General features: G+C 35.1%; 1 pseudogene; it reads left to right on the top strand.

Moving 5' to 3' along the window:
• The first annotated feature begins 8,004 nt into the window (after window positions 1-8,004).
• On the top strand, window positions 8,005-10,905 carry LOC100986835 (receptor-type tyrosine-protein phosphatase S-like; annotated as a pseudogene).
• Window positions 10,906-15,134: the final 4,229 nt, after the last annotated feature.

Raw genomic sequence — 15,134 nt, 5'->3', positions numbered from 1 at the left:
CATATCACCCACAAAGGTGAATCAGAAGCTGGACTTTGTGATTTCTTCCATTCTTCAGTATTCCTGAATCCCTTCCAGTAAAGTTTCTATACAATAATCTATCAGTAAGTCATTATCATTTAATAAACCTTTTAAAAATTATACAGGAAAACATTTGTTGAAGAATTTGGGATAGTATCACCTATAAGAATTTATTTAAGATGATTATTTTTTCCTTTGTTGGTAGGAGAGAAAGCAAGATAATAAATGCACTTAGTAGAATATCATAGTAAACAAATTGTTTAAAGATATATACTTTACTCTCCCATAAGACTATGCATCTCTTGTACAGACATCCTGGTGAGAAAGTGAAACCCTAAATGGAACACTGAGCTTCAGGCATTTTTATTGGACCTCCAAGGAAAGGTACAGGCAAGTGGGGTCAGGTGTCTGGAATGATTGCAGTTGTCAATTAAACTCTTGATATAGTTTGGCTGTGTCCCCACCGAAATCTCATCTTGAATTCTCACATGTTGTGGGAGGGACCCGGTGGGAGGTAACTGAATCATGGCGGCAGGTCTTTCTTGAGCTGTTCTCATGATAGTAAGTCTCACAACATCTGATGGTTTTAAAAACAGAATTTATAAACTTGTGAATATATGTGTATGATGCAAACCCTTAAATCATAAATTCATCTAATAATTGTGATATCTATCTCTATAAGGCATGTATTGAGGGTGAAATTGAACCTGAAGATTTGTTAAATGAAACTATGAAATAAGTTTGTAAAGACATATGCATACTTCACCAACCTGCTCAAATTTAGATCGGCAAACCCTTTCCTCCTGATGGGAATGAATGAATGAAATCTGAATTATGGTCTGCTATTTCTTCTACCAAAAGCCATAAGCTTGAGCCAATAGGTGTGTAATAATTTTCAATGCTATTATTAACAGTGTTTATTTAGTTAATGCTCCTGATGAAATAACAATTTTTGATCTAGATTCTTTAGAGAGTGTTATTTAGAAATTAAATTTCAAAATTTAAAAATTATTTTAAAAAAGAGTAAACTATCAGACTCATCTCTTAAACATTAGAGTCACTTCTACATCCCAAACTCTAACCACCCAGCCAAATTTATTACTAATGGGTAGGTACAGAGGGTGGTTAAGAAAAAGATATAGCTTACAGCTTTGCTTTATTCTATTTGAAAATTACTCAGCTTTGTATCCAACTGAACTCACTAAATTTCAGCTGTGCCCAACACAGAATGTGAGGTGGATTCAGTTCTGTCCCACAGCTGACCAGCAACTACAGAAAGATTGAAGCCACTGACCTCAGGGTATGACTATAACCTCGGGGACAATAAGTAAGCAGGTAGTCTCCAGGTTGGGGCCAGACTTAAATGCTCCCATCAGAACTTCCTTGAGGAGCATAAATGTCCTATTAGTATATTTTATTTCTTTGAGATTTGTTATAGTGAAACTTTAGTAGCAAAAACATTCAAAAATATTTATGACTTAGAAAATACTTTGACTCATATTTTCCTCACCAATTTGGTTGTAATTTGGATAAAATATGACAGAGTCCCTTTTTACTTCTAAAGAAAAAAGAATGGAGAATTTTCCACAAAGAGTTACCAGTGATAACCACCTCTGTGAATTAACTATAAAAAAGAAATACCAACATTATGAGTCCTGGGCAGACTACTCATCCTTCTTTTCCATCACTTTATCTCTCTAAGAAAAAAAACACAGTTACAGATTAACTAGGAAAATCTATAATTTAAAAAAACCTTTTTTTTTTTTGTGGAGCTTTGTATCAAAGAGCAATTGCATTCCACTTATGTACCACAGTAATACTGGTCAACAACTATTTTTTCCACATATCTCCTAAAAAGTTATGTGTAGTCTTCCTAAAAATTGTCTAACAAGCAGTATTGAAATAGTTGTTAAAGTATTATAACAAGTAATGCTCCTTTTCTCTCCCAGTTACTCAAAAATCCTGATCCATAGGAAAAATCCACATCCAAATGCAAGGTTTGCTCAAGTTCATTTTCATTATAATGCAGGCACTTTATATCACTTCAGGGCTTTTACCAGGAGAAATATTAGAAATATTAAAATATTTATTTTTGTTCGTCTTCCTTTTTTGGTAGCAGACCTCAGTACATTTGCAGAATGTCTTGTAGACCCAGAACATGCTGGGTGAAAAAAACTTTTGCATATTTCTGCATGGCTAGTAAGAAGCCATTCTTTAAAAGCATATCACCTGTCAGCATTACTTTCCAGAAAATATTTTCAGTTCTGTGCAGCTGCATTTTACTTCCTCCATCCTTGGTATAAGTGTTCAACCAAGTGCATGCTTTGCACCTTCAAATGTATTTTTCCAGTTGCATCCTTGTTTTTATTTTTACATTCCAGGATGTAGCAATGTCAACTTCGGAGGATTTGGCTGATTCAGTAGTTGTAGTGTTTTTAGCTATTCCTATCCACATTTTCACTTAGTCTCTAATGGAATTCTGCAGCATTCCCATTCAGCTCTTAAAAAGATCACCCTAATTTGAAGCAGATGTTAGGTTTACACCTGTGCCACAATGGTAGCTGAAACAGAGATTATATTTTATACATATTTATGGAAACCATTTGGTCATTTGGCTTTATAACTAAGAAGATGTGTAGGATTTTTAAAAGTCGATTATTTTCATACATGGAATATGAAAAGTATTATTCCTCAAGAAATTTAAGACCATCAAATATAGGCTTATATATACATGCTTATTAGCCACGTAAGTTAGCCTATCAATTTAATCATCAAATAAGCATCATCGAGCACTCTTTAGGCACTGTAGGTACAAACTCTTCCATAAATGTTCTTATAGTTTTTCTTTAGTAGTTTTATAACTTTTATAGAAGCAACTTGATTTTTGCTAATAAACACATGAAACTACAGTATATATAAAATTAACAAAAGTGATACTTTATGAGTATGAATTCATTTTATAAATATAAACTTATGAAACTTTATAAAATTAATAACAATGACACAATCACTATTTTTTGGTTTTGTATTATAAAGTCCCAATTCAGTCTCTATTGTATTTACTATAATTCAGTCACTGTCATATATTTTAGTTGCATAATATTTTTTAAATCCAATTCATTCAGTAATTATTTGCAAAGGTTTGTAGTAATTTAACTACTCCTCATGCCAATTCAGTATACCCCTCATGTACACACAGATAGAAAGAAAAGTTTTATTCACATATGCACAGAAATGAGTTAATCTGGTAGAATGTGCTAAAGATTCTGTGGTATTCAATACATTAAAAATATAACACATTTGATCATATACAGTCCTGTGTCACTTAAGTACAGGGATACATTCTGAGGAATGCTTCATTAGGCCATTTCAGTGTTATTTGAACATTATAGAGTGTACTTAGACAAATCTAGATGATACAGCCTACTAGACACCTAGGGTATATGATATTGTCATCTATTGCTCCTTGGGTTATGAACATGTATATTATGTTACTGTACTAAATACTATAGGAAATTGTAACACAATAATAAATATTTGTGTATCTATACATAGAAAAGTAAAAATATTAAAATAGGTTAAAAGTGGTACATCTATAAATCACTTATTATGAATAGACCTTGCAGGACTAGGAGCTGCTCTGGGTGAGTCAATGAATGAGTAGTGAGTGAATGTGAAGACCTGGGACATTATGTACACTGCTGTGGACTTTAGAAGCACTGCACACTTAGGCTACACTAGATTCATTTAAAAAACTCTTTTTTTAAATAATTTATTAACCTTAGCTCCTTATTACTTTTTTTACTTTATAAACTTATTTTTAACGCTTTGACTCTTTTGGAAGAACACTTAAAGTAAGACAAATACATTGTACAGCTGTATAAAATACTTTTTCTTCATATTCTATAAACATTTTTCTATTTAGCTGTTTTAGTATATGATTTTTGTTTAGTTTCTTACATATCACTTGATGCACATACAACTTTTTTCTTCAGGATCTTGTCCCCATTAAATGCTATCTTCCTTGGTAGCTTCCTTGTTGGTTTTTATTTTTGTTTTCTTTTCTCCGAGCCCAGTGGCTTTGCTTGTTTTATTTTTGTTTTCTTTGCTCCGAGCCCAGTGGCTTGAACATATGTTCAAGCTGCTACTTTTCCTTCAGCATCTCTTTCTTTTTGTTTTTATTTGCAAGTTTCCTGTGCTGAAAAACTGTGGTAAAAATGTACCTAAATGCATTTTCTTTCTCTCCAAGATCTTAGTGTTTCTGACCAGAAACTTTTATTAATATATAATATCTTTGTTCTTGCCAACTTTTCTGATTTATAGTCTATTTTGTCTGATTTTGCATAGCCACCTCTGCTCTCTTTTGGTCATTATTTTTATGACCCAGCAATCACATTACTGGATATATACCCAAAGGATTATAAATAATTCTACTATAAAGACACATGTACATGTATGTTTATTGCAGCACTCTTCACAATAGCAAAGACTTGGAACCAACCCAAATGCCCATCAAAGTTAGACTAGTTAAAGAAAATGTGGCACACATACACCATGGAATACTATGCAGTCATTAAAAAGGATGAGTTCATGTCCTTTGCAGGGACATGGAAGAACCATCATTCTCAGCAAACTAACACAAGAACAGAAAACCAAACACCACATGTTCTCACCCATAAGTGGGAATTGAGCAGTGAGAACACATGGACACAGAGAGGGGAACATCACACACTGTGGCCTGTCGGGGGATGGGGAGCTAGGGGAGGGATAGCATTAAGAGAAATACCTAATGTAGATGACTGGTTGATGGGTGCATCAAACCACCATGGCACATGTATACTATGTAACAAAACTGCACGTTCTGCACATGTAACCCAGAAATTAAAATATAATTAATTTTTTTAAGTTTCAATATAGCAAAAAGATATGAAAATTATAAATATTTTCATACCTAATAACAGACTATAAATATATATAAAGCAAAACCTGACAAAGTTGAAGAAATAAAAAGTTATACAGTAATAGTTTGAGTTCTATTATACATAGAAAAACAAGACAGAATATATGTAAAGAAACAGAGGACTTAACACAATAAACCAACTAGATCTAACAGATATGCACAGAACACTTTACTCAGCAACAACTACATGCATATACTTCTCAAGTGCCGATGAGACATTTTCCAGGCTGACCATGTTAGGCCACAAATTAAGTCTTAATAGATATAAAATATAGATGTTGTACAAAGTATCTTCTCTGTACACAATGAGATGAAGTTGGAAGTCAATAACACAAAGAAAATGGGAAAATGAACACATTTGTGGAACTTAAAAAACAAACTCCAAATCAGCCAGTGGATCAAAGAAAAAAATAACAAGCAAAAGTTAGAAAATAATTAGAAATAAATTAAAACAAAAACACAATATGCCAATACTTATGGGACACAGTGAAAGTAGTGCTAATGGGAAAAATGTATCGCTATAAACATGTTTCAAATCAACAAAGATATGAAATCAACTACCTAACTTAGCAACTTAAGGAACCAGAAAAAAAGAACAACTTAAAGCCAACTCTAGCAGAAGAAAGGAAATAATAGACTATAGCAGAGAAAAATGAAGCCCTGAATAGAAAAACAATAGAGAAATTTAGGGAAACCAAAAGTTGATTATTTGAAATGAACAAAATAATTGACAAAACTTCGAATAGAACAGCTATAAAAAAAGACAGAAGACTCAAATCACTAAATTCAGAAATTAGAACATTACTAGTGATTCCAGAGAAATTAAAATTAAACATTCAAAATTGTACATTTACGAATTGGCTAATCTAGGTGAAATGGACAAATTACAAAAAACATTAAGCCTGCCAAGACTAAATTTTGAAGAAATAGAAAACCTAAGTAGATGTATAACTATTGGTAAGGAGATTAAATCAGTACTCAGACATCTCCCAACAAAGAAAATCGCAGGACCTGATGGCTTCACTGGAGGATTCTACCAACATTTAAAGAAGACTCAAAGGATTAACACAAATCTTTCTCAAATAATGCAAAAAATAGAACAGAAGAGAACATTTTCTAATTCTTCTATGAGGCTAGTATCACCTTGATACTAAAATCAGACAAAAATATCACAAGAAAAAAAACTACAGACCAAAATTTCTGATAAACATTGATATAGCAATCTGAAACAAAACACTAGCAAATTAAATTTAGTGACATATTAAAAGCATTATGCATTATGACTAAATGGGGTTTATTTCTGGAAGGGAAAGATGATTCAACGTGCAAAAACCAATCCATGCAAGGCACCACATTAACAGAAAGAAAGTACTAAAAAAAGGACACATTATCATCCCAATTGATGCAAAGAGAAGCATTTGACAAAATTTAATACCCTTCCATGATAAAACACTCAACAAACTAAGAATAGAGGGAAACCACTCAACATAATAAAAGCCATATATGAAAACCTGCAGTGAATATCATACTCAATTATGAAAAATTAAAAGCTTTAATTTCAAGAACAAGGCAAGGGTTGCTAATTGTGGTACTTCTCTTCAATATAATATTAGAATTTCTAGCCAGATGAATGAGTCAAGGGAAAGAAATGCAACACGTATGAATGGAAAAGGAAGAGGTAATATTATCCCTGCAGATGACACAATCATATATATTGAAAACCTTAACAATTCTACAAAAAACGTGGAAATAATAAATTCAACAAAGCAGGAGGCTATAAAGTTAGCACACAAAAATCAGTTACATTTTCATAGACTAACTGAACAATCTGAAAAGGAAACTAAAAAATATTGCATTTACAATAGCATAAAAAAGAATAAAATACTTAGGAATTAGTCAAGAAGGTTAAAAACTTGTATAATAAAAACTACAAAATATTGCTTAAAGAAATTAAAGAGGACATAAATAATTGGAAAGACATTCTATATTCATGAATTGGAAGGATTAATAGTATTAAGATGTTAATACTACCCAAAGTGAGCTACAAATTCAATGCAATATCTATCAAAATCCCAGTGATGTACTTTTCAGAAATAAAAAAATCCACCCTAACATTTATATAGAATTTCAAGGGACACTGAATGGTCAAAGTAATCTTGAAAAAGGACAAACCTGAAAGACACACACTCCCTGATTTTGAAAACTTGCTACAAAGCTACAATAATCAAACCATGAAGTACTGGCATGAAGAAGGACATATGACCAGTGGGATAGAATAGAGTGCCCAGAAATAGACCCTCACATATATGGTCAAATGATTTTTGACTAGGGTACCAAAACCATTCAATGGGGAAAGGACTATCTTTTCTACAAATGGTGCAGGGAAAACTGGATATCCACATGTAAAAGAATTAAGTTGGACCCTTTATACAAAAATTAATTCTAAATATACCAAAAACCTAAAGGTAAACTAAAACTCTAACACTCTTTTAAGAAACATAAGGAAAAGCTTCATGACACTGATTTGGCAGTGCTTTCTTGGATATGACACCAAAGGCACAGAAAAAGACAAAAATAGACAAACAGGAATCGATGAAGATTTAAAATTAGAATGTGATGGTGTGCATCTGTAGTCCCAATTACCCAGAAGGCTAAGACAGGAGGATCGCTTGAGTGTAGTTCAAGTCCAGCCTGGGCAAAATAGGGAGATTTCCATCTCTAATAATAATAATAATAATAATAAATTTGTGAATCAAGACATTGTCAGCCAAGTGTGATAAACGCAAACCAGAGGATAAGAGAAAATATTTTCAAATCATGTAACTTATAAAGGCTTACTATCATCAATATACAGAGAACTAAAACTCAACAACCAAACAATCCCAACAGCAACTTGATTTAAAAACTGGCAAAGGCTCTTCTGCTTCCTTTCTCACTATGTGACACACTCACTCCCCCTTTACCTTCCACCTTGCGTAAAAGCTTCCTGAGGCCCCACCAGAAGACAAGCAGATGCAGCTGCCATGCTTGCACAGCCTGCAGAATCTGCAGGAGTTGGCTGGACTGGTTGTTTCATTGTCATAGATGCCATGTTGGAAAGAATCAAGCATGAAAAAACTGTAGGTAATTATGCCTATGCAACTTTAATGAGAACCCAGAGGAATTACGTGGTTCAAGCAGGAGACCAATGTATCTCTGTCCATGATGCACTGTTAGAGGCAGTTACTTGTGTAAATACCAAAGTGCCAGCTAGAAACTTGTATGCCTATATTAGAAACTGACACAAATAGAGAGAGGACAGAATGTCATAGGAGTGGTGCTCAAATTTAAGCATCTAATCAGCTCAAAAGCTCACATCTCAGGTTTCCTCAGTGCCAATCTTCCATGCAATAATTTCTATATATATATATATATATATATTTTATTACACTTTAAGTTCTAGGGTACATGTGTACAACGTGCAGGTTTGTTACATATATATGCATGTGCCATGTCGGTGTGCTGCACCCATTAACTCGTCATTTACATTAGGTATATCTCCTAATGCTATCCCACCCTCCTCCCCCCACCCCACAACAGGCGCCGGTGTATGATGTTCCCCACCCTGTGTCCAAGTGTTCTTGTTGTTCAATTCCCACCTAAGAGTGAGAACATGCAGTGTTTGTCTTTTTGTCCTTGCAATAGTTTACTGAAAATGATGGTTTCCAGCTTCATCCATGTCCCTACAAAGGACATGAACTCATCCTTTTTTATGGCTGCATAGTATTCCATGGTGTATATGTGCCACATTTTCTTAATCCAGTCTATAGTTGTTGGACATTTGGGTTGGTTCCAAGTCTTTGCTATTGTGAATAGTGCCGCAATAAACATACGTGTGCATGTGTCTCTATAGCAGCATGACTTATAATCCTTCGGGTATATACCCAGTAATGGGATGGCTGGGTCAAATGGTATTTCTAGTTCTAGATCCCTGAGGAATCACCACACTGTCTTCCACAATGGTTGAACTAGTTTACAGTCCCACCAACAGTGTAAAAGTGTTCGTGTTTCTCCACATCCTCTCCAGCACCTGTTTTTTCCTGACTTTTTAATGATTGCCATTCTAACTGGTGTGAGATGGTATCTCATTGTGGTTTTGATCTGCATTTCTCTGATGGCCAGTGATGACGAGCATTTTTTCATGTGTTTTTTGGCTGCATAAATGTCTTCTTTTGAGACGTGTCTGTTCATATCCTTTGCCCACTTGTTGATCAGTTTGTTTTTTTCTTGTAAATTTGTTTGAGTTCATTGTAGATTCTGGATATGAGCCCTTTGTCAGATGAGTAGATTGCAAAAATTTTCTCCCATTCTGTAAGTTGCCTGTTCACTCTGATGGTAGTTTCTTTTGCTGTGCAGAAGCTCTTTAGTTTAATTAGATCCCATTTGTCAATTTTGGCTTTTGTTGACATTGTTTTTGGTGTTTTAGACATGAAGTCCTCACCCATGCCTATGTCCTGAAGGGTATTGCCTAGGTTTTCTTCTAGGGTTTTTATGGTTTTAGGTCTAACATTTAAGTCTTTAATCCATCTTGAATTAATTTTTGTATAAGGTATAAGGAAGGGATCCAGCTTCAGCTTTCTACATACGACTGGCCAGTTTTCCCAGCACCATTTATTAAATAGGGAATCCTTTCCCCATTTCTTGTTTTTGTCAGATTTGTCAGAGATCAGATGGTTGTAGATGTGTGGCATTATTTCTGAGGGCTCTGCTCTGTTCCATTGGTCTATATCTCTGTTTTGGTACCAGTACCATGCTGTTTTGGTTACTGTAGCCTTGTGGTGTAGTTTGAAGTCAGGTAGTGTGATGCCTCCAGCTTTGTTCTTTTGGCTTAGGATTGACTTGGCAATGTGGGCTCTTTTTTGGTTCCATATGAACTTTAAAGTAGTTTTTTCCAATTCTGTGAAGAAAGTCATTGGTAGCTTGATGGGTATGGCATTGAATCTATAAATTACTTTCGGCAATATGGCCATTTTCACAATATTGATTATTCCTATCCATGAGCATGGAATGTTCTTCCACTTGTTTGTATCCTCTTTTATTTCGTTGAGCAGTGGTTTGTAGTTCTCCTTGAAGAGGTCCTTCACATCCCTTGTAAGTTGGATTCCTAGGTATTTTATTCTCTTTGAAGCAATTATAAATGGGAGCTCACTCATGATTTGGCTCTGTGTTTCCATGCAATAATTTCAAAAATCACCTTGTTAATATTACACCATATAAATCCACAAGGTTGTACTTGCAGCCTATCCATGGAGTAGAAGGATCTGGTTACATTGATGCCAGTTTTATTGATGAGTAAAGAGAATAGAAAGCTTACATTAGGGACCCTTGAAAGAGATCACTGAGGACTTCCAGCAGATGCTCTGGAAACACAATTTCACCAAGCTGTGTGAAATGGGCAGAGAAAAATGTCACCAATACTGGCCAGCAGAATAATCCACAAGATACCAGTACTTTGTTGTAGATCCTGTGGCTGAGTACAACATGCCATAGTTTATCGCAAGGGAATTTAAAGTCATAGATGCCAAGGACAGCCAGTCCTGAACAGTGAGACAGCTCCAGTTCACTGACTGGCCAGATTAAAAAGTGCCAAAGTCTGGAAAAAGATTTATTGACTTCATTGGCCAAGTGCATAAAACAAAAGAGTACTGTGGTCAAGATGGACCCATTTCAGTTCACTGTAATGTGAGCTTGGAAGGAGTAAAATCCTCATAATATTAAGCATTGTTTTGGAAATAATGAGATATGAAAGAGTTGTAGATATCTTCCAGACCATCAAAACATTCAGAACACAATGGCCAGCCATGGTACAAACAGAGAATGAGAATGGGTTTTTCTATTGAGCTGTGCTAGAGAAACTGGGCAGCTTTGATCAATATACAATGTAGAAATCCCTGACCCATTCTGGATTTTTACTATAGTCCTTTAATATCCATGGAGTCTCTTCTGCACCGTGCAGGACACTTGAGAAGTCCTTCTTAACTTCTAACTAACAACTACTTAGTGGGACTATAACACACATGCACAAAATTAAAACAAATCATTCCAGTGGAGTAAGATTTCACACTTTAATAACCTAACTTGAATCCTGACTGACAAGGCATCTGTGAGTTTTTATTTACTGATACCTCAAGGATTCAAAATCAAGGACAGAAGAAATCATAGTAATGAACAACCACCTTGTTCAGGATTGCTTGATAGGAGTGAGGAGAAATTGCCTGAGCGCGGCAAGATGTGTGCTGGTGTGGTGGCTCCTTACAATGAAATGGACTCTGCTTTGACATCACCCCTCCCGCCATACTGTTCATAAGATTTTAGGCAAAAGGCTGTGGAAATGTTTGAAAAGAGTGTTCCTGAACTAATTTTTTTAGTATTGTAAAGGTCTGCTGTGCTTCATTTTGAACTTTGTAAACTTTTTTTTCAACAAAATATATGATTCAATAAAGTGAATTTTAAAAAAGTTACATAATTCTTTATTTTTTATTTCCAGATTGTAGTTTTAAGCTGTAGAACTGTTATCTGTAATATATTGCTCTACAAATATCAAATAATTTGAAATTTTGCATATTTTATGCAATAATTTAATCTACAGTATGTCTGATCAGATATTATTTTTCACTTCTGTACAGTTTTGATTGGTAAGAGAGTATCCATTCTCTTAAAATAAAAAGAATTTTATTTTGGTTTGATTTTGGAATCAATAGGGAGGTGCAAATTATAAAGTTGCTGCTAACATATGTACATATATATCCACAGTGTATATATAGAGTGTCCACACAAAAAATATAGGCACAGCTATCAGTCAGTTCTTCCATGATTTCATTTTTTTAAATGTAGAAAAGCTATTGTAAACATTTTCTCCAATTCTTAATTTTATGACATATTTGTGTTTCCTAATATTATGAAACTTCATCTTTTTAAGGGAAATAAGAAGTGCACATTGGTGATTGTTAAACCTCACCCCCTAATTTCCTAATCCCTCTCCCCACACTCACCCAATCATATTCACAAATACTATTTTGTTGGCCAGGCTTCCAACAAAGTTCAATATTTCTAACATTCTAGTACAACAAAACATTATTAGGCAGAGTGCAGTGGCTCATGCCTGTAATCCCAGAACTTTGGGAGGTGAAGGCAGATGGATCACCTGAGGTCATGAGTTCAAGACCAGCCTGACTAACAAGGTGAAATCCCGTCTCTACTAAAAATACAAAAATTACCCAGGCATGTTGGCAGGCACCTGTAGTCTCAAGTACTCAGGAGGGGAGGCTGAGACAGGAGAATTGCTTGAAAACGGGAGGCAGAGGTTGCAGCGAGCTGAGATTGCGCCACTGCACTCCAGCTTGGGTGACAGAGTGAGAATCCCTCTCCACAAAAAAAGAAAAAAAGTTATTAAATATCTGATAAGTGTGGGAAGGTCAGTGAATATCCCTTTAGAAGGCAAGAATGTTGTAATACGTCAGCTATTAAGTTGTTTTAAAAGGTGTATTCAATGAAACATTGTCTGTAGTGTCTGCTATGAAATTTGCATTTATGATATGTACCACAGGCAAAGCAAAACTCATGTTACTCTGCTCAGTAAGAAACATTTTGTGGCAAACAGCATTCCTGGGAAGAGCTGTAATTTGTTTTTGTTTTTTTTTTTGGTTTGTTATTTGTTTAAATTTTGCATTTAGAGTGTCTTATAATTGATGTATATTTTAATAGCATTTATTTTTAGATTTTTGTTCATATTTTCATTAGTTTTTCATATCTGTTATTATTTTCTATTAAATCATTTTTTGTTTACCACAGAAAATGAAAAACAGTAAAAATTTAAATGGGCAAAAAATTTTAATATACGTTTATCCAAAGAAGATATACAAATGGCCAGTAAGCAGATGAAACGATGCTCAACACCATTAAACATTTGGAAAATGCAAATCAAAACTACAATGAAATACTATCATATACCCATTACCATGGCTACTACCAAAAAGTTATAAAATAACAAGTGTTGACAAGATAGTGTCAACACCCTTGTGCTTTGTTGTTGGGAATGTGAAATGGTACAGCTACTGTGGAGAACGGTTTGGTGGTTCCTCAAAAAATTAAAAATAGAATTATATTATCCAGTATTCTATTCTTGGTATATATTCGATATTCAAAAAATTGAAAAGAAAGTGTCAAGGAGATATTTGCACACTCGTATTCATAGGAGTGTTATTCACAACAGCTAAAATGTGGAGGCAACCCAAGCACTCATTTGTGGATGCAGGGATAAGCACAGTGCAGTATATACATGCAGTAGAATACTATGCAGCCTGAAAAAGGAAGGAAATTCTGACATGTGTTACAACATGGATGAGCCTTGAGGACATTATGCTAAGTGAAATAGGCCAGTTACAAAAAGATAAATATTATATGATTCTACTTATGTGAGGTCCTTAGTGTAGTCAATTACCACAGAGATAAAAATAAAATGGTTGTTTTCAGGGACTAGGGGAAGAGAGGAATGGAAAATTATTGTTTATTGGGTATAATGTTTCAGTTTTACAGGATGAAGAAAGTTCTGAAGATGAATAGTGGTAAAGGTGACACAAGATTTTGGTTGTATTTAATATCACTGAACTGTACACTTAAAAGTGGTTATGATAGTAAGATTTATGTTATATATATTTTATCATAATTAAAAGCAATCGAGGCAGTTGTCTAACAATCAGTTAAAGTCTTTAGAAATTTTCCTAAGGGATACAGCAAATGGATAAACCTTCATCAAGAAAATGTACTAAATCTCACTAAGAACGGCAAGAGTCTGTGGCATTTGAGCCATGACCCAATCCTTTACCATCCCCACTGCTCCCCAAGGTTCTCTATAACAGAAACTGCCCTGGGTATTCTACAACCTGCAAGTGAGACCTAGAAGATGGGGGCTCTCTCCCTTCACCATTGTCTACTCTTGGGCTATGGTTTCACTCTGGGTAGGGCAGGCTGTTAGGATTTCTAATGCCTTGTCACCCTGTGTTGCAGGTGTTCTATTTCATGCAGGCATAGCTAAAACAACCAGGTGCCTCCCTGCCTCTACCTTCCCACCAGCCCACTCAAAGAGTAGAAGCTCTACTTTACATAGAGCAATCTGAGAATAATCAGGTTCCAATGGCCCTTGCCTCAGAATGTTCATAGGGTGGTGGTTCCATGCTGGAAAGAATCAAACTGAGAAGACCAGAAGGTATGGTCTGGTCTTCTCAGTTTGACCACACCCCGTGATCATTCATAATGTGAAGGTATCACTTCAGGAAAATCCAGGCCCCCCACCCCTGCCCACCCCACGCTAGTTCCAGTGCAGTAGCTCTGAGATCTGCTAAGGGTAAAGGCAGGCCATAAGAATTGACAGGACTGAATTTATTTGAAAAGAGCATAGAGAACTGCATGCCTATAGGCATTGGATATGATACAGGTAAAATAGAGGAAACTATAGAAAGATTGCCAACAAGAGCCCTCCTGAAATCACACTTCATGCTGGGGTTTGGAAGGCTGTGAGTGTGTGCTAAGCTATACTCATTCCAAAACAATCAGATCAAGAAATCAAGAATCAGAAACATTTCTTAAGCATACACAGACCCATCAACACAGTGAAGTACACTGGCACAAAGAGATTAAACACAACTTACTACACAATGAGCTACTCTGTCCAAGGGATAATTCTCAGAATGCCAGGATTTAAAAAAAAATTATATTATTCCCTGGCAATCTCAAGGAAGGAATGGATATCTATGGTGGCTGTGCTGTGTGCCCTCTTAAAATCAACTAGAGAGGAAATTTGCTAGCAATTTATCCCTGGATTAAAATGAGGCAAAAATGTAAACTTCAATTGGATAGCACCTCCAAGATATCCAATAATAAAGGATTAAATCATATTTTCAAAAGGGGGCTTAATCTTGAGAATTGAAAACTCCTGGGGTACCAATCTTGTGGCGGAACTCTCATGATTTTAACCTCCTGTAGCCCCACCAGGTAGGTACTCACAATGAAAGTATGAGAATAATTTATCTTGTTTCAGGCAGGAATAATGAACAGTCACTGTTCTGAAATAAACTTGGGAAGGAAGTAACCATTTTGAAATATCTCTAGAGACTTC

The sequence above is a fragment of the Pan paniscus genome, chromosome 4, assembly GCF_029289425.2.
Source record: "Pan paniscus chromosome 4, NHGRI_mPanPan1-v2.0_pri, whole genome shotgun sequence".
Lineage (NCBI taxonomy): Eukaryota > Metazoa > Chordata > Mammalia > Primates > Hominidae > Pan > Pan paniscus.
Note: the sequence above shows the minus strand (reverse complement) of the source record. Positions and strands in the feature narration are given on the sequence as shown.